The sequence below is a fragment of the Ambystoma mexicanum genome, chromosome 3q (genome assembly GCF_040938575.1).
Source record: "Ambystoma mexicanum isolate Mex_15411 chromosome 3q, UKY_AmexF1_1, whole genome shotgun sequence".
Classification (NCBI taxonomy): domain Eukaryota; kingdom Metazoa; phylum Chordata; class Amphibia; order Caudata; family Ambystomatidae; genus Ambystoma; species Ambystoma mexicanum.
Genome location: NC_090926.1, coordinates 1,100,038,011 through 1,100,059,309, shown reverse-complemented (window position 1 = coordinate 1,100,059,309; position 21,299 = coordinate 1,100,038,011). Strand labels below are relative to the sequence as shown.

Here is a 21,299-nt window from a genome sequence, read left to right as displayed (position 1 = left end):
TTGCAACAATGTTTTAATATGGGTAGGTGTAAACAATGTGAGGATTTATTCATATGTTGGGAGGTCGAATACTCCCACTGCTGCAGATGTCCAAATGAGTCTTTTAATTGTATCTGCGTGTGTCGCGAAACGTGGGATTCAGGCGTCTCCTTCCTCCTGGGCTTGGCATCTTGTCAGGTTTGACTTTGTCACGTGAGGTGGGACCGTGTTTGAGGCAAAATTCAACACAATTAATATTGTTTTTCCTAATGTGTGCCTGGTTTATCTTGCAGGTGCGACCTTGGCGTTGGCTTGCAGCGTGTGAGATTGCAACATCGTGCCCTTGGCGGTGTGCTTTCTCCGGGCTCATTTTGCAGGGTCAGCAACCCAGTTCTTGCTCACTCAATGTTCATGGAAGCTTTTGCCTGCGGCCTACTTGGGCCTGGTGCATAGGTGGGACCATTTGATGCAGAGCGCTTTAGGTTACGGTATCATATTGCTTTGTCCTCAGTATCGTGTCCCCGTTATATTCTTCATTATGGTACATGGCTCTTTAGAAGAAGCGTGAGCAAGCCTTTTTTATATAAGTTCATGATGCGTCTTGCGTTTCTGCATTTTGAAAGCCTATGTGGAAAATAATAAAGATGTACGTCCTTGAGTATGTCTGTCGCCTACATCATAGCACTGAGTATATTCTTCGTGTAGATTGGTGCGGGAGTGTCCGGTGTGTATATTTGCACAAGTGTGCTGACCGTTGGCTGAGTCGTTATGGCATCTCTAAAGACGTGTAGGTTTTAGTCGAGTTGGTCCGTGCCGCAGGTGTCGGTATGGACAGGGCGGGCTGTTGGGCAGGTAGATGGGCACATCCGTATGTTCCTGTACCAGGGTATTTGGTCGTCCGGTAGATAGGCAAACTCCTCTCGTGGCGGGTGTCTGGGCCGTGATCCTCTAGGCCAAGCGCGAGAGGAGAAGGGCGGGAGCCTGTTCTTCCATTCTCCCACTTCAGTCACACTGCACGCAAGCCACAACACACCTGTAGGCCCCACAGCAGACACCACGGCAAACATGTCAAAACCTGAGGGATGCCAATTCCACCCCCCTAATATTGCATGCACCCTGTCTGTCACAACAACAAGCATGCAACGATCTACATGGCACCAATGCATGCATGATTCAAGTACTACCATCACTGATGCCCTGCCTCTCTCTGTCCCCCACAGGCTCGGATGCAGACAGCGAGGACCATGAAGCAGGTGCCCAGGCCAGGAAACCTGCCAAAAGGTCCAGGGCCAGGGACGATGGCACCAGGCCATCGACGTCCTGGGGCAGTCGGATGGTCCAAGTGCCACACAAGTGTCACACAAGGCACACACCAGTGCACCACCATCTTCAGAGCCCCCAGCACAGGACAAACAAACACCTGCCGCCACACCCCAGGAGTCAACCGTCACACAGGACGTGGCCACAACCATTGGATTTGAGCATGACAGAACACAGTCGGCTGCCACAAGTTCTGTCGGGGAGGCAGCTGCATCTGCACCACTTAGTGGCGATGAGGCAGAGGGCCATGATGAGGAGCGCACTCAGGAGGGAGGCACCTTGTCTGAGGATGCCGTGCAAACCCCAAGCCCCCAGGTTACCCCAGAGGTCAACCCTCAGCCTGAGTCTGGAGGCAAGGGCACACAAGCGGAGTGGCCCCCATCTGAGAACAGCCCTGTATTGGCCACGTCAGCAAATTAACCATCCACCTCCACCGCGATACGGGACATTGAGCGGCACATGACATGGATGGAAGACCAGCAACAGGCGATCAATGAACTCGTCAAACAATATGTTGCAGATGGGGAGGCATCAAGGGGTGAAATGCGTACCAACACTGTGGCCATCATCAAGGCCGTAAACAGGAACAGCAAGCAGGTCCATGATGGTTTTGCAGCAGTGGCCCAGATCCCGGACCGAATAGCTGACAACATGGAGCAGTGGCATCTAGCGCCAACTGACCCACAACCATCCACCCCATCATCTGCCGCACCTGCCAGCTCTGCGCAGCATGGGGCACACTGAAATGCAACCCCCTTCCTCAAAGTGGGGGTGGCGGTAGCAGGGGCACTTCGCATGTGTTGACTGCAAGTGCATCATGAAACATTTTGTACACTTCATGTGTGGGGGTGTTGGGGCAGAGGGTGTCTGGGGGTGTTTGGGGCAGAGGGGACGGGGGAGGGGTGTGTGTGGCTGTTGGGGGAGGGTGGTGTTTGAGGTGGAGGGTTTATGCACGTTGTAATCATCACCTGTTAAATACACCTGTTTTGTTAAAAAACAAACACATGACTGGACATTGCTTATTGGATGTGTGTGAATTTATTGCATTACAATGTCCATCTACCCCCACACCCAGTCCACAGAGTCACACATCCATGGCACCCTCTGCATCCATGTGCATTCGTAAAATGTGTCTATCACAGACTGGCGCACAGCACGTCCCTCATGTGCATCGCCACCTGGCTGATGTGCAACACCTTCTCCTTCATCATCCTCACCCAGTGGTTGCTGGTCCATGTGAGGCAGCAGAGGTACGTTCCGTTGGATGCACATGTTGTGCAGTATGGCACATACCATGATGATCTTGTCCACCTTCTCAGGCCCGTACAGGAGTGCCCCACCCGACCTGCTGAGGCAGCAAAACCGTGCCTTCAACAGGCCGAAGGTCTGCTCGATCATGACACGAGTATGTGTATGAGCCCAATTGAGGTACTCTTCTTGCCTGTTCTGTGGATTTCTGACAGGGGTGAGGAGCCACAGCTTCAGGTGATAGCCTGCATCACCTGCATGGGAGCACAATAAGGTATGTGTGAGAATAATTCTTCAATTCTATCTGTGCTCAGCCTGTACATTGTTCATACGCAGGATATTACTGATGGCAGCCATTGACTATACATATGCGCAACTATCTGGCCTGTTCACAGTTTGCCAAACCATGGTGGTAGGCATGTGTGACATACAGGACTTAGGGGACTTGACATCAGACTCACCACTCACCCAGATGGAGTAAGAGGGACCATGATGTACTCACATGTGAGGGATGTGGCCAAATGCATTTAGGCCAATGTCTGATGATATAGGCTGATATACACCATGTCACATGTTGTTTGGAGTATCTTGCTTGCAGATATTTGATGACACCATGGCCATGTCCCTACACGTCTGCACAGATGTAATAATGCCACAATGTGTCAGGTGGTATGGTCCAAAAGTTTAGGGATGCGTTCTTTTGATGATGCAGGGTGTCCACTTGCATGCTGGTACTTATGTGCAGTAAATGTTTAGCACTCCATTCGCACTCAAATAGGTGGTGTTGACAACTTGATGGGTCGGATTTCTAGCAGTCTTGTCACAAGTAGATGATTGCGTTGAAAATTCATCTACACATTTTGCCATGGTGTTATGCGTTGTCCCTGTGGTGGAGGTGACAATGGATTCCCATAGCGGGATTTGATTCAACGCACTCATGGATGCATGACCTCTGAGGTGCTTTGATGAGGTCATGTATAAAATGCTTTGTGACTACATGTTGGTGCATTGTGGTGCTGTGGGCATGGTTTGATGATGTGCAGTGGACATGATGAGGGTTGTGCGATGCTTGAGAGTCTGACATTTTGACATTGGTGTGCGGCCAGAGTATGTCAGCATACATTGTCAGTGTCATGTTCAGGTTGGGATGATTAGGGGCGCAGTGTTTGCCAGCATGGACAGTGTCCAGTTGCAACCACAATCACACCCATGGGCCAGAGGATGAAAAGGTAGCATATGCATGTCTCCTCCCCCCAAACACACCCAGGTAGCATATGCATGTCTCACCCACACCCAAACACTACCATGGGCCTGTGAGCAGACTTACCCAGCAACCAGGCACGTCATACAGCATGTCGCTCCATGTAGCGGGGTAGCGAGGAGTGCCGCAGCACCATTGCATTGTGCGTTGATCCGGGGAATTGGGCACAGCAATGTGTGATCATCTTGCTGGCGTCACATACCATCTGCACATTGATGGAGTGGTATAGCTTGCAATTGCGATACACCTCCTCCATGGCATGCAGGACCACCAAATCCACGTGGGTGCAGTTGAGGGCGCCGATGCAATTTGGCATGCCTGCCGGTCCATGAAATCCAATTTTTGTGTCATTAACCTCCTGGCCAGTCGGTGGTAGGGATATGTAGTCCTCTGGACTACATATCCCTACCAGATGGGCATCCAGCACTTGGTTCAGCATGCGTGAGTAACATGGTTGTGATATGTCATGCAGCTGCCCGACTGTGTGCTGGTAGGTGCCTGTGGGCAGAAAGTGAAGCACAGATAGCACCTTCAGCAGAGGGGGGATGGGTGTGCGGATGTTGATCAGGCAGACCAAGTCTTCATGTATTAGATCCACTATGGTGGTGATGGTGTCCCTGTCCAGGTGGTAGATGATGTGGATATGTGCTGGGTTTAAGTTGAATGGATTGGCCAATATACGGGGGATTGGTGGCTGCCTGAGGGGAACCACTGCCTGCACTTGTGGTATTTGCTTGTCCAGTCTCACCCTCCTTCTCCTCCTATGTCTCCTCTGTGTTGCCTGTTGTACTGTCTGCTCAAGGAGTAGCAGTGCAGGCATGTCCTCCAGCTCCTGTATGGCGACTGCAAGTGGTATCATTTTGGCTTTGGAAGGGGTGTGGCATGTGGGTGTGATCCTTTTGTGCAGGGCCAGGCACCATTGCCTCCACCTGTGCTGATTACCTTTGGCAGTTGGGAACACAGCAGTTTCCTATTAACGGGTGATCCGTGATTCCAATATTGCCGGCATCATGGTGGCCATTCTTATCAGCATCTGTATGCCGGTATGTGCATCTCCGTATGACTCATAATGTCCTCTTCCTTCGCGCATGCCAGTACAGTGGTGCGCGGGCACAGCGGGTCCATGTTGTTGCCAGTAGGACCAGTAGAACCGGCATTGCAAGTTGTGATGGGCCGGTCCCCTAAACGATGCCGGTAATGCCTTACCGGTATCGTTATTACCGGACCGCCAACCTTGTAATGAGGCCCTGTGTCACGGACTAGGACTTGGATCAAGAACTGGGACTGTAACGAGGATTAGGACTAGAATGTGATGAGGACTATGTCTTGAACTGTGGCAAGGAGCTTCACTAATTTTGTTTGTGTGCACAGTTAATGTTAGCAAACTCACTCTTATCACGGTCCTTGACATGGACACCTTGGCAGGGTGCCCACAACTAGCTCCCCTCTGCAGCCTCCCAACACATCCAATTTCCCGTCAGGGTGCCTAACCTCACTGTCCACCACTGCCAAAACCCTTTCTTTCTTGATATCTACAGCTTGCCTTTACCCATGCCTGCACATAGACATGCTGTCTGAAGAAAGAAGGGTGAAAGGCAGACCCTCAAAGTCCTACAATCATTGTTGCAGCTTACGAATGCCAAAAGATTTTCAGCTTACATTCCATCAAATATTCTGGTTCTCAAAACGTGTGTACTTTCTCGCTTTGTTGTACCAATGTTTTGGTGCACGACGGGCAGTAGCATTAGTGTCAAAAACACAAATAAAGTAGCACTTTTGAAATTTTTTCTCACAATTAGCTCCAATTCAAATGAGTTCTCAAAAAGTACCACAAGACAGATAATGTATACATTTCTAATAAAGGTGATTTCATATTCATGTACCTCACCCTAGAACCTTGTGACTGTCTTTTTTTAATATAATGGTTTTGTAGCTGTTACTGTTAGGGAAAACATGCTGTATCATGGATGAGGAACTCACCTCTGCTACTTCCCGATACTCAGATTTGATTTCCAATGTTTAATTCCAATGTTTAACGTATGCTAAATGCAAACATTATCAAAAGCATCATATGATTCTTAATGGAATTGCATAATGAATAAAATGGTACACCTATGTTATGCTATACTATGTGTAGGATGATTTAATCGGGTGATGTCTTGTTGTGGGGAATTTTCCACTCACCCCATATCAGGAGCACAGGTTATATATATTTTAAAAAGTATTGATTCCCGGCACCCTGCAGCCCCTCTCCCCTTTGGAACAAGAAATATGCAGCATTGCACAGAATTTAATAATAACATAGAAATAATTATATCAATTTAAGTATACACACACTATAGATCTATGAAATCCCAGTCAGTGGAAACTACAATGGAAAGTCACTTGAATGCTCAAAACAGCATTAACATGAAAATGAACCCTTTCAAGCATATGCAACACCATATGTACATTTGATTTACCCTGAGCAGACATTCACCATGTGGTAAAAAGGAATGAGGATTCAGAACAAAGCTTTTATTTGATAGAAACCCAAATTCAATCAGAACTTACTTGACTATCTAAGTTTCTCTACATCTCCTTTATTGAAAATAAAATCCTCTCCCCTTACTCGATGGACATGTCAGAATTACAAACAGTATTCTAGAAAATGCAATTGAAAAATGGCTACTTGACATTCCTGCCTGTAACCGCTTGCAAAGAGAAAAATGTTCATTCAGCATCTAAATTTGATAGATTCCTTTCAGTGGTGTCTCTATTGCATTCATCTGTAAAAGCGTGCATTTTACATTTTGAGTATACAACTTAAAGGAGCGAAAATGGGTAACAGCTAACACTTTCCCCTGATTCATCATTGGTTTAGCACCAGTAACAGAACTTTGCTTGGTAATATAACCAGGGAATTACTTCAGTTGCATTATTTTGTAGGCATCTATAGAGGGTGATATCATTTTGGATGCCAATATGATTGTTTGCGCTTGTGCATTACACCGAGAAGGAGTCAGGGGATCTCCCAATATAGAAACAATAGGATATAGAAACAATAGGATATATTTAATCCATTCTATAATTTCATATGCACCCACACCTCATACATATTTACTAATTTCCCAGGATGTACAGTCAATTTATATACCCCTCACTCCTCAGTACTTTCACGAATCAAAAGATGTCGGGGTATAATCTTTTTTCCTTTAGAGTATATTTCCCTTCTATTACATTTCCTTTTGGCTTTATATTTGCTTAGGAGTTTCTTTAGGCTGTCTGATGGACAGGTGGGCACCTTCTTAAGGGCTGGTGCAATTCTTCCCATCTAGGAACAAGTGGGCAACAATCAGCAAGATTGGGTCAGCTTCCCTCCATAGCCTGGTTTGCGTTTTCTGTATTTGGCTTGCCTGCTCTCTTTTCCACTGATGAAGGCCTGGTGTTTTAATTCCAGATATTCATCTCTTACAGTGTAGTGCTAGTGATTCAAAAATGGGTTCAAAAGGAAAGCAAACACGTTATTCACCTTTATGCTGTTGTCAATTCTCCTTCTGTTACTCAGTCCATCCCAGTCAGTGAGTGGGCAATTGAGAGTGACTCCCCCAGATCTATGGATTTGGTGTGTATAGATTAGAATCATCTCCCTTTAGAGCTGTGTATCATTTATCTATCATTTCTCTAAGCTAATTGGTCAGTTTATGTGACTGAACAATGTTCCAAAAGTGACACTAAACCATCATAAAGAGGGCACTCTAATGGGGATAATTTCTAAACCTATCTTCCCTCCCATTTGATGTGATGTCATCTTGAATATTTCTACATTAAACATTGTAATTTTCAGAATCATCATACTCCACACATATGATCATTTATACTAATCAATTTGTCAGATAACTGATGCTAGACTGATTACAGCACAACACAAGTGTGTAAAAGGTTTTCGTCTTTTGCTCTCTTTTACTTTTACACAAAAATTGTTTTGCAAGCTCAGAATAATGGATGTATGTGGTTTCTTCGAAAATATTTCACCTAATGGAGATTTCACTGAATCCATTTCACCATAAAACGAGATATCTATTTTTTTTTTATATTGCAGTCGGAGACCCCCCCTGCAGCTGCCCCTCCCTACCCTAACTTATACCCTTACCCCGGACCCCACCTATTATACATTACACATATACCACTTCACCTACCATTTTTGGTGAAATGGATTTGGTGAAGTCTCATTAGGTGAAATGGTATTTGAAGAAATCTATGGTAATGCAGAATAACAACCTCTATGGCACTGATGCCAGGGTATATGAATTACTAACACTCGCTGTTTCTCTGCAAAATATCCAAATTCATCAAACTGCACAGTTCAACAATTATAAAAATATTGTTTTAGATTACATTGAGCTGATAGAGCTTTCCAGCCTGAACACGTTTTATTTTCTTTTAAAGTAAGCTGGTACAACATTTTCTTTAAAAGTTATAAACAGAAAATGTATTTCATATGCAAAATGTACATAGTGCATTTGTTTCTTCTTTACAAAGTATTAAATGTCATCCCCAGTTCCTGGCCTGGTAACATGGCCATATGGTATCTGTTGCTTTGAAGCTCAGATGTGGGGCTTTTATGACTACTGAGAATATGGGTGTCATGGGACCAGAGTCCAAAGGCTCTGAAGTTACAGTTGCTCCAGCTAAGTGTTGACAACGTCCCAATCTCTCAAGTAATTTACTGTTGCAATGCCAGACAACATACTTAAATAAATGTGAATTGCATCCTCCTCGATGGACCTAACTGTTTGGAAGCTCTGGTTACTGGGGAGCAGATCACTGCTCAGAATCTATTTTTTGCATTAATAATGAATTTGTTTTCCCCTGCAAGGTCTACCTTTGAGAACAAAAGCAAAGCATTTGGTTTGTTGCTGGTCCAGGCAGACATTTTATAGTTCAGCTTCAAAGCCAGTGTTTACACTTTTCTCATGGGAAAGCATCCCCATTCCTCGAGCTGTTGGGGGAAGGAATGTAATTTTGCTTCCCTGGCCATGTTGCTGGCTTTATTCACTAACATAGCATTGAAAGTCATACGTTTTCGACACGTCCTCACTCCAATTGTAACTCTAAACAGGGCAACATAATATGTTTAAAATCAAACTCCTGTCAAAGTCTTATATTTCACTTCTCTGTATAATTATTTATACAAAGTTGATTCTCAATCCTGTAAAGAAGAAAACAGTCACAATGATGGGCCAAATTCGTTTTTACACTTTTCCTATAAAATGCTGTGCTTTTAGAAAACAAAATGGACTGTTCTCCAATTAACAGTAGTTTGCTGAATATTTTCGGGTAATTGCAAGGACTTCTTTCTTGGCTTTTTCAGTTACTTTGGAAATATACTCTTCTTGTAGATGAGCTGCTCACATCGCACATTACCTTGCACATGTATTTTTGAGATGTTGTGTGCAGGATGCGACACACATATTTGTTTTTAAATGTTGTGCTTTTCTTTCCCTCTGTTTCTTTGGTGTAGATTTCCCTACATATGGTATGATAGATTTGTATGGCCCCTCTGCCATATACAGATCCTAGTGACAGTGAGTGAACACGATTCAGAAAAGGGGAATAAGGGTAACATGTCTTTGGTAAACATTTTGTACAAATGAATAGGCATAACAGATGACTTCACATCACTGGGCAACAATTTACATTTAACAAACACATATTTTTGGGGAGTTGCAGTTTTCATATATATATATATATATATATATATATATATATATATATATATATATATATATATATATATATTAGAAGGAGCTTCCGGTGACATCTCGGCAATAACGTGCACCGAACGTGGAACCGCCATCCATGATGAAAGTGGTGCTAATCAGCCCAAAGCAACAAACCAATTAAAAAAAGAGAGTGCTCCCCAGCTGAAGCAGGGACCATTTGTATTGTGAGAGAAAGCAGGTTTTCCTGTGGCTTACAGTTGGCATGTCAAAGGGACCATGTTCAGCCTGGGGAGTTTTGCTTCCCCAGCCTTGCAATGCCCCCTGGATATGAAGGCTGGAGTATGCAGGCCATTGAAATGTAGGGTGCTGTCCTACACACCTGCTCCATAATATCCTGCAAGGGGCATGGACATCCTGGTACTCAGGGGTCAAGTCCTAAAAATTAAAGTGGGGGGACTCATTAATAAACACAATAGGATGTGAGGTCGCAAGATATTCGCATATCAAGTTGAAATATGTGCATTTCATTAAATTGGCTTAGCATAACCACCCAAATTGCACAGAACGAATGGCATTTGCCTTTCATAAAATCAACACATACACAAAACCAAGAGAGGATATTTTCTTCTAATAGTGTTTATTAAAAAGTTTTTAATAAGTTAAAAATTGTGCATGTTTTAAACTCCACGAACCAATAAAGGTTTTCCCTGGAACTTGCAGTACCGAAATGGGACATTTCACCTTTAGTTTGCTATTTTTCATCAGCTTTATAGTGAGGTGAAGTGTCCGGCCTGCAAACTTGATGACTGCGCCCTGAGGTCGGCTTTAATTCATAAATTCAAAGAGGCCATTCAATGTTTCTCATTTTAGCTGGAGGGGACTGAGTCCACCCGCGTTTACCCTCAACTTGAGCACTGCTGGTACTAAAAGCCATTCTGCAGTAATTAGGACTCAAGGTGTTGTGTGATTGAAACCCCCTCCTGCTTTCTGACTCCTAATTTCAGAGTGTGATTATGCAATCCATCCAGGTGGATTTGTGGTGGTCAAATGCAGCAGGACAAGTTGGAAAAAAAACTTTTAGTGTGTGTCTATGTTGGTTTGCATGGGAATGTGTACGCTTGTAAATATGTATACAATGTTATTTGTGTGTGTGTGTTTTTCTTATCCCCCATCTTCCTCAACAGCAAGCCGCCATGGAAACCCAGTGCACCCCTGCCCACTCCAATTAACTGCTCCATGTGCCTGCCTGCACTGCTTCCCAATCGCAGCTGGGAATAGTATTTTCTTAAGGGAAATTGGGAACACACAATACATGCCCGTTTCACTTACAAAATAGCACAAAACCATGGTTAGCACCTTGGAGGCATCCACAGGATGCTAATAGTGATACCCCCTGCAATTTGGCCAGTCAGGTGCCATTGCGGCGTCCTTTGCTCAGCTTGGGCCTAGTCAGGCTTAGGCTAGAAGGCGGACGCCAAACCTGTCCTCCCCAAGTATTGAGCTTTTGGCAATATAAGTGAGCAGGCACACATTCAAATAAAATAAATATATTTAAATTGAAAAAACAGGTAAATGCCTATTCCAATTCCTCAGTTACAGTATTTTTGTAAGGAAATCCATGATTCTTACTTGTTAATGTTTCTCAATCATTCTAATGAGAAGACTTCAATGTATGTTGCAAAAATCAATCAATGTATTCTCTGTATTTGATCATTTCTTTCCTTCAATTTTAGAATTTTAGAAAAACATCTATTTCTGAATTTCCCTAAGTGATTCTAAAGATGGATTATACAGTGATATCTACTGGGGAAGAACAGCCCTGTCACTCCTCTTTTCATTTAATTTAGCATGCTAGGTAATCAGTTTGGGAAAGTACATTTGTGGAGCCTCAGCAAAGCCCCGGCTTGAGGGCAATTCTTGGAAACTGCAAAAAGGAGAGGGGGTCTAAAACCCATTTCATAGATGATCCCAAAAAATCGCAGAGTGCAATTCATTATGTGCTTGCATGATTGCATTAGGGCTAACGCTAATTCAATTGCACATATGTGCAAATGTCATTTGTTGTGCATGTGCAATCACAATTGGGACACTGCCATTTTTTGGATTATCCAGACCCTGTAAGATTTGCAGGGAAGCCTATTGAGAATCTTTCTAGTCTGGTCAATTGGAAACAAACAAATATTATTTCAAAGATTGCTCTGGAGACGGTCTTTTAGCAGGTATCCAGTAAGATATATTTTTTGTACTGATGTACCTATAGCAGAAAACAGAATCTAATTGATAGCACTCACGCAGAAATACAAGTGTGTTCATCAGGTGAGACATTGGGCAATGGTTGCAGATCCTAGATGCCCCAGAAGGGCCTAATCACTATTATAGCAATAATACGTGTAGCAGTGGGCTGGATCGGCTGGTAGCAGCCGGGGCCCAAGTTTGCTCAGGCATTAACAGTTGGCCCAGATGCCGTTACCAGGCCAAATCAGTCTGCTGTTGTTGTTATTATTACTATTGGCGCGGTGGGTATTATTACTATTGGCATCCCGGGTTTTAAAACCGGAGTGTTAATAGCAAACTATCTGTCTCAACAAACAGATTGTGAGCTTAGTGTAAACCATTGGTTGACAAACTACTCACACAATATGGCCACCATGAAAATAGAAGACAAGATATCATGGTCTTGTGTTGAGCCCGTCTTTCCTTTCTAAGCAAAACAAGGGGTGTTCTGGAATCCCTCTACTGGTACAAACACGCCCATTGACCTGTTCTTGGGAGGATGGCCCCCGAGAGAGTCTCAACCAAGTCTTTAGCTCAGTGTCCCTTTCACAGAAGAGAAATGTCCCTGCATATCAGTCTATGTCCTGCCCAAGTACAGTCCAGCATCAAAATGCTAGGCAATTCTCCTCTGAACAAGAGTACCAACAGCAATCCCAGATACGTGTTTGAGCCAAGTCGGGCCTCATCAGTGAGCTGGAGCTGTGCCTGTCTAAGAAAAGTGAGCAAGGGGTTCATGTCTGGAGTACCCTGGTAACTTAGGGTGAGATCTAAAGTTACTTAATATGCAAAACAAAGGGGTTGTGGGAGTCCCTCTAACAGCACGAACATGGCCCTTTGACCTGTTCTTGGGTGGAGGGCCCCCACGAGAGACTCAACCAAGTCTTTAGCTCACTGTCCCTTTCACACAGCAGAAATGTCCCTGCATATCAGTCTTTGTCCTGCCCACGGGAAATCCAGCATTGAAATGCCAGGCAATTCTCCTCTGAACAAGAGTACCAACAACAACCGCCGACACGTGTTTTGGCCTAGTCGGGCTTCATCAGTGAGGTGGAGCTGTGCCTCCCTAAGAACAGTGAACAAGGGGTCCACGTCTAGATTCCCCTGGTAACTTATGGTGAGACCCAAAGTTTATTAATATGCAAAACAAGGGGGGTTCTGGGAGTCCCTCTACCGGACGGACACCACCCATTGACCTTTTCCATTTCTATGGTGACTAATGGCGATGGAGGAGTGGTGCTACAGGCTTCATAAAACAAAAAGGGAGCAAACAGGAGGTGCGCAGAGACTCAGGTGTCTGGAGAGCATTAGGGCGTGGATAGAAAGATGGTGGGATCGGTGTGAGCAGCTTTCAGCTTGCTCAAAATGTAGGCTTGGACCTTGAGCTTAGACCAGCTGTCCGATCAATCTGGAGAATGGACAATGCTGGAGGTGGTTCAAGGAGAGAGGCAAGGACTGGGTGTATGAGAGGCAGTGTTATGCTCAAGTTTCTTCATCATGCTGTCAATAACGGCAATAGGATTATCCTTTGTAGGGGAAGGCATGATAAAGCATTTATATACCAAAAAAGTACCTGAAAATTCAAACGGACAGCAGCACGCGCCAGATGCATGCACACGCCTGTGCACGAACCCGTACAAACCGGCCTGCACACGCTCGCGCTAACAAGCCATGTGCTTTCAACTAAGTGTCACAGGGCGCAGTGATTTGTGGGATTTGTAGTTCCCACACAAGTAATAGAGTATACTGCAGTAGACCCGAACATGGTGCCAGGAGCAATCACAACAAATAAGAATAAGTACACAATTAAACAGAAATGCACTAAATCAGCGGTAGGGAGCACAGAACTCCCTTTACAGCCGCTGGGCCGGTCTATCACGTTAAGTAAGTAAGATTAGCAAGTTGAGCTAGTGATGTGGGGTGCTGGTATGTACATGAAGAAAACTCGAAAAAATCGAAATACAAGTTAAAAAAAAAATAAAAATAAAGCTACAATTGTTCTCACCAGGATTAGAAAAGTAGGTCTTTTTTCACCTTTACCACATATTGGAAAGTGGTGTCACACATTACGAGTGATCTGCTAGCAGCAATTGGTTGGAATAAGGGAAGAGGACGCAAATATAAGGGCAAATGACACCTTCAGCGTTTCAGTTCCACATAAAAGCTTAAACTAATGTTGACTTAAACATCATAGAAAAAAAAGAAAATCACACCACTCTACCCCTTTACTTAGCAATGCTGCTCGAGAATTGAAATGAAATCCATCTGTATTTCTTGACTAGCTCCGCTGCCTCTCTCGGTGTCATGGAATCAATAATGGAGCTCCTCAAAGACTGATTATTCATTTCCTACAGGCCGTTTGCTTTCGAGTATTGATGAGTGCTCAGAAAGAGGGGACTAGGTGGGAAATCGCTTCAGGTGAGTGATGAGGAGTACATCTGCAGGGGAGTTGTCAGATCAGGTGGCAGTGTTGAATATCGAATGGTAAGGGCCCGTGGGAGAGGCAGGATTCAACACATGGGTTACAGAACCACAGTAGCGTACGGACATGGGTCTCAATACCCGCGAGTGGGTTCAGCTTTCAGTCAACTAGCTACATCAGCTATACAGCACCTCATGTGAGCACAGTGCTAAACGATTTTCATTTTTTGTATTTGTCTTTGTATTTGTCTAACATAAGCGCTATATATCTAAATTAACAAATAAATAAATAAAGTAAGGGAGGTCATTTTGAGCAGTAATGGTGCACAGAGGAGGCCATGCAGATGGCTGCGGCAATCCCTGAGTATGATCCTTTACAAGGAGGGTGGGTTTCTGATTGAGGGCAGATAAATTGATGTAGGGGTAGTAGTGTGAAAAAGTTTGTGAAAAAACAGATCGACTACCCCTCTCTTTAAGTCCTGTATGGGTCACAGGTGAAGATGAAGGTTAACCTGTACAATTTGTTAGTAAGGTTATCGCCTTTTTGGGAAGAATTGCAAAAAAATGCTGCTAGGTACAAAAATTCTATCTTTTTAATAATCACAAGAATACCTAAAAACGTTACAAGCTTAACAAAACATAGCAAACTTAATACATTTTCAATTAAAACATTCAGTCATCATTCATCTATTCTAACAGGGGAATACTACAACTTAAACAGCTTTGTGCATAACAGTGAGTCAAAATATGCATTAGTGACAGGGGAAAAAACATTAGGTTTTCCCTTTAGCAGTCGACATATGTTTCGGCCCTTTGTAGTGTACCACCTCTGTCAACAGTGATCACTAAGGTAAATGTTGGGCCATCTTCAGGACAAATGGTTACTTTGTGGTAGATTATTCTTGTTCTACCACAAAGTAACCATTTGTCCTGAAGATGGCCCAACATTTACCTTAGTGATCACTGTTGACAGAGGTGGTACACTACAAAGGGCCGAAACATATGTCGACTGCTAAAGGGAAAACCTAATGTTTTTTCCCCTGTCACTAATGCATATTTTGACTCACTGTTATGCACAAAGCTGTTTAAGTTGTAGTATTCCCCTGTTAGAATAGATGAATGATGACTGAATGTTTTAATTGAAAATGTATTAAGTTTGCTATGTTTTGTTAAGCTTGTAACGTTTTTAGGTATTCTTGTGATTATTAAAAAGATAGAATTTTTGTACCTAGCAGCATTTTTTTGCAATTCTTCCCAAAAAGGCGATAACCTTACTAACAAATTGTACAGGTTAACCTTCATCTTCACCTGTGACCCATACAGGACTTAAAGAGAGGGGTAGTCGATCTGTTTTTTCACAAACTTTTTCTCCATAGAAAATCCCTTCTTACAGTTTTGACCCCCCGTTAACAAAAAATAGGGATTACCCATTTATATATACCGGGGTAGTAGTGTGAGACAGATACAGAGACTAGAGATACTAGTCGTAGTAGTACTGCAAAACGTATTTCGGACTAGAGACAGTCATAAATAAGAATATCAGAAAGGGCTTATTGTGGAAACATAAGCACCATGTAGATATTCACATCAAGTGCACGTGTGTGCACCATTTACATGGGGACTGGCTGGGGTCATTGGTGAAGAGACATGGCACTATTCCTGTGAGGAATTGCCATCTGGCAAGGGTGCAAAGCCCTGTTTTAATTTATTATCAATAGAATGATGAGGGTAATTCAGTCTCACAAAGGAGTAATCTGCCAACCACATTACTCTGTTCCGTCGACTCCATGACAAAAGCATAGTGCACTCGTGCCCAGCCGCGTCAGTAGCATGATCCTCGGCACCTGCTCTACTTGGGGTACAGAGCTGGTTCCAAGGTCACGAGAATCCCACTTGACAGCTGCAGAGACATCCAAGTTCTTGTCTCTCAGAGGAAGCATTTCCGAAAAGCCCCTTTGTAACCAAAGCTATGATGATCATGAATCGCCCATGCTGTTGGCAGTGAAAACTCTAAAGAAAAACTATGCATACGTTTAGGCATAGTGCATAGTGGTATTTATGATAATGACTGCCACATTCCAATTGATATCGTACATGTATCAGCTCTACTGTGGAAGGTAATTTGTGTTCTGGTCAGAAGGGTTTACCCTGCCACATGGCAGGATGATAACCTGGAGGGCTGGACCTCCTCTTTGTTCTCTTTCTGAGGTAGGTAACACCCTCCACCTAATACAGCCGCACAGCAGGCTGGTTTCCCAGGCCTGGGCATCAAGGGAGCAAACCCATTCAAAAGGAATACCCTCACACCAGGGTGCTGCATATCTAAAGGCCATTCAACTCAGTTAGGAGGGAAGGGGGCAAACTGACGATAGGCAGGAGGGCAATGGTTAAAGGAAGGAGGCTTCCACCAACTTGAATTTCACTGTCTTTCTCTTTCCTGTCCCCATCCACTACTTCAGGACCAAAGCACTTTGGGTGTGACGTTAACAGGGCAAAGTCTTCTCCGTTCTGGAGCAGGGATTTGACCACTAAGACACACTACCTTTAGTCCTATCTGCTGAGGACTTTTCCCCTTAAAAGAAGTGTTCTCTCACCTCTTCAGCAGATTCTCTCAGTTCCCCTCAGATCCTTCTCGTTCTGAAGATCTCACTGGGCTTCCTTCGGGAGAGTTGTGCTCTCTAAAGTTCTTTGCCTGAGGTAAAAAAGGAACCTTCCAAGACAGATGGAATTTCTGTCCCTACCACTCCCAGGGAACATCGAGAGTAACCTCGGCTGTGGATCAGGACCCGACCCTGAATGGAATCATTCTATCCCCAAGTCCCCCCGAAAGGGCCTCACAGCAACCGGAGGACCGAACCAGCTGAAGATCCCTGTTCACTGCACCACACTGGCCGCTCTGTGTTCACTGCACCTGGAACAAGAGGGATGTTGCTAGCAATGGTTGCAGTGCCTCACCACCCATCGTACATTGCCTGCACCTTCAACCAGCTCGACACTGCACTGTGTCCCCATCAAATCTCTCCAACTGGTGGACCCGGAGTGACTTTTAAACACCGAGACCCAAACCCAATCACTGGAGAGTCACTCACCGACTCTAACCAGTGGTTACATCTAAGGCTTGGCCCAGCTAGCCTGTGAACTGCCACCTCATTGATCACACATCGACGCACCCAAGATCACCACTTCGATGACCATCAACTGCCAACTCGAACCGCTGGAGCATCACTCATTGTTCCCTCCCAGCGGCTGACTCGGTCTGGCCAACTGCGAAGTGTTCCAGGGACTGCCCTGCATCATTGAAGAGCCGCTGTTCTACCACACAGTGCACCTGCATTCACTGCTACTCGATGACTGCTTGCTGCCGGGGCCTCCACAATCCTATGTGCCTGTACTGAGCCTGATCAGCTTATATCTCCGTTCGACTTTGGGGCTGACTGTGTCAGCACACCAAGAACTGAATCCAGATACTGTTGACTCTGGACTGCCCCTCGGTCCATTTGGACCCCAGATACTGGTTAAGTCATGATTGCTCCTGTTTTCTACAAGATACAATCTTCTGGCAGTACCTTACCTACCACCCCTGGAGCTACGCTAAGAGAGCTACATTCTCTAGGCTGTTGCATCTTCTCTGTTCGTCCTTCTTGGCAGGGTTTTGAACAGTATTCTCTTTTCGTTCTGTGTGTAGATGGTGTGTTAAAAGTGTATATATTTGTACAGAACCTTGATTAGACATTCCCCTTATTTTGTACTGTGATAATGTGTTGCTTGGATCCCTACTGATTCACCATTACACCTCTCTGAAGATTATAGCCTTCCCTCTGCCCACGTTACCATGAAAGGTGAAGGAGGTATACCTCTTAACTGACCCTGTTTTACCTTTATGATTGCGTTGTGATTTGGTTTAAAAAGTGTGAGGGCTGAGTGGACCATTTTTCCCCTACTCATCTTGGTACTCCTGCAGAGCAGAATTTAATTTGCCACAATGCCAAGATTCCAAAAGTGAGGCCCAGTGCCATGCAATGTCTGGCAAAAGTCACGAAGAGTTGAGGGTCTCATGGGAGGGATTAAAAGAAAACACACTTTTCTTCCCCTCTCGTAGTAGAAGGCAAAGGAGAGAATAACTGATTCAGACCCAGGGACATCACATCATGGCATCCCCTTGTTGTACAGTGCTCTTTTGGTTCACACTAAGGTATGACTACATAGGAGCCGGACCTCCTTAATTCCAGAAACTCCTTAAGACCTACCTTGTCTACTGTTCTTTCTCTCTCCCTCTACCCTGCTAACCTTCCCTTTCTCCTGCTCCATCTGCTGACTGGCTGCCTGGTTGTCCTCTAAGTCTTACAGGATACCAGCCCCCCCGTCCTGACCAGTCCCCCTGCACTTGCCAACTGGCCTTACTTGCACTGCCTCCTGGCTAACCTTGTGCTACCGTCCTGGGACTCAACTCAGGGCTCTGCTGCTCTCGGTGCACTTCTCCCTTTACCCTCTCCCCTGCACTTCTTCCACTTCTTCTTTGCGCACCTGCACAATCACAATGGCACAAGGCCAAATAAGATCAATGTCTTGTCCTGCCTCTTATCCCCCTCCCTTGCCTTGCTGCAACATGAAACATTTGTGTATAGGCACATAATACATAACACATCAATCAATCAATCAATCAATCAATCAATCAATCAATCACGGTTCAAAAGATTGTTACGCACACAAAAAGTCTGCTGTGCCCCAGCTCTTCTGCCACACTGCATGCAACATACTGCAAGTGAGACTAGGGTTATAGTTTTGCCCACTGACAATAGGCCAATGGCAGCTCATTCCAGTATCACTTATCTTTCTGTCACCAACCACTGCACCACTATTCAATCGGTGTGAACAAACTATGTCTCTCAAAACTTGAACCACCCAAATCTTGGGTGGTTCCAGTCCCAGGAAGGCTCCAACTTTTCTGAAGATTTGTCAATGTCACTCAAGCGTAATAAAAAAAGCTCCTTCAATGGAGGGCACCCTACTGCCATACCCCACAGGGCCCTATAACGTGCACCACTGCCATACTGGGGCCTAGCACTACACTGCATGGATTGGGGCATGTTAAACATTATACTTTTGACTAGTTGGTGGCACTAAAGTGCCACCTACAAACTGAGACTATTGCATTGGAGCGCAGTTAGGAGGGGGATGGAATCTTAGGAGGGACACACAGCTTGATTAGCACACCCATTGACTGCCCATGGCCGTGCTAATCGCTATGGCCATTCCCACCTAGCACCGGCCTCTCTTTGTTTAAACATATTGACCTAGGATCTCTCTGAGTTAGCTTTATCAAGCAATACCATCAAATGTTGTATTGTAAGTGCCTACCAGTGTTATTTCAACTCAGTCTTCTGAAAGTTAATGGTTTAGTTGCAGTTATAAATGTCTGTGTGGGCGGACCTCCAATCACCTTAACCCAGAGTAGGCCCATCTCTGAAGAAGTGAGTCCACGCCTGTCTGTAAAGCAAGTTTATTGTACAAATGGGCGGGAGGGGCTGCATGACACTTAAGGTGTCAAACTAACCTCAGTCTCCCTGAACCACACAAACATTTCACATTATATACATTTTGAAATAGTTAAAACACTGCCACATAATTTATTACAAACCATCCCCCCACACATGATTGCTAAAACCAATACAAGGAGATTTAATCTCCTTTAATATCCACATTTTCATTGGACACTTTATTTAACTACCGGAACACCGCTTTTTGGGATTTGTCTGTGGTAGATCATGACATCATCACATAGTTACAAATTCAAACACAAACTTAATTCATTAAAGGTTCCAGTTGGCCTGGGACCTTCTAACCCCGGATGTGATGCACATCATTTGCAAGAGCACTTCAAACAATATGAGTAGGGGGAAAATAAACAAAACAAATTTTTTCTGAACTAGCGATAACAAGCTCACCCACCCAGACTTGCTGGTGTCCCTGTTAAACCCTAATGTAAATGACTACCAATTCAGCACTCATTGCCTCCAGACACAACCTGAGAAAATAATCAAAATCCATGAAGTATTTGTCTACTCTGCCCTTAGGTGTCCCTTCACCCCAAGTTTATTACTCAGACACAAACAGATGGCTGGACTTCCCTGAACAATGTTTAACAAGCTCCCATTTACTTTAAAAAAGATTGCATCTCCTTCCCACAATAGTGCTAAGTTGTAAAAACCCTGAGCCTGCCTGTATCTGACCACCTGACATTATCGCAACTGCTCACTGCCTTTCAACCTTGCTAAACCAGTTTCCCAGTCAAACAGAGTTCATCTCATAACCCAGGCTCCAGGGTACACTTCCTAGCTTGTGAGAGGACTGTGCAGCATACAAATTTGAATGTATCATGTACCCCAACTCTCCCAAACCACATTCCCCTAAAGACCTCTATGTATGTATGTTGGTGCATGGATGTCCAATACTACTATGTCCTCTACACAGTGGTTTCTTCATTGCAAACCTCCTTTCTTGCATGCACATATAAATCTCCTCATTGCCCACTTTCTAGGCGCTATGTGGCACACCATACCTGCATTGCATTTATGTTGCATCAGCAGTTTTTGACATTTATCTTGCTAAACGCATGCATCTCTAAATGTATCAACTTAAACACAAAGTAACACATCTCTTTCCCATTCTCATTAACTATACTAGATACATGTAAAATTTCAACATCACATCAATATCGCTGTTCCCCCAGTCACCAATATGGCAGATGCAACGTGAACCCTTCTTTCTCACTGGGACCTTTATCGACCACCTCAACATGTCTTACTGGTGCAATAAAGCAAGTATGCCTGCAAACACTTGATTTATAAGCAGTACGTGTTCCCTTGCACTGATGTCCTATTAAAAACAAGCATTGGTAAAGCTAACCGTGTCTGCTTGCTTATCAGTATTATATAGGCATTTTCCAGGCACTGGTATCCTATGCCCAGGTACCCACATCATTTTTCAGCTGTTACCATCTGTTAGGGCTGTGTTTGGCAAATGCCTATCCCATGCCTACATAAAAGCCCACACTGTTGACTTTCTAGTGCTGGAAAAAGAAAAGGGTGAAAGCA

The 21,299-nt window shown here is 44.4% G+C and overlaps 1 protein-coding gene across 2 annotated transcripts in view; it reads left to right on the top strand.

Moving 5' to 3' along the window:
• The window catches only part of LOC138447643 (G-protein coupled receptor 54-like), a 501,667-nt gene that overhangs the window by 107,048 nt on the left and 373,320 nt on the right, over window positions 1-21,299 (top strand). The window lies entirely within an intron of this gene.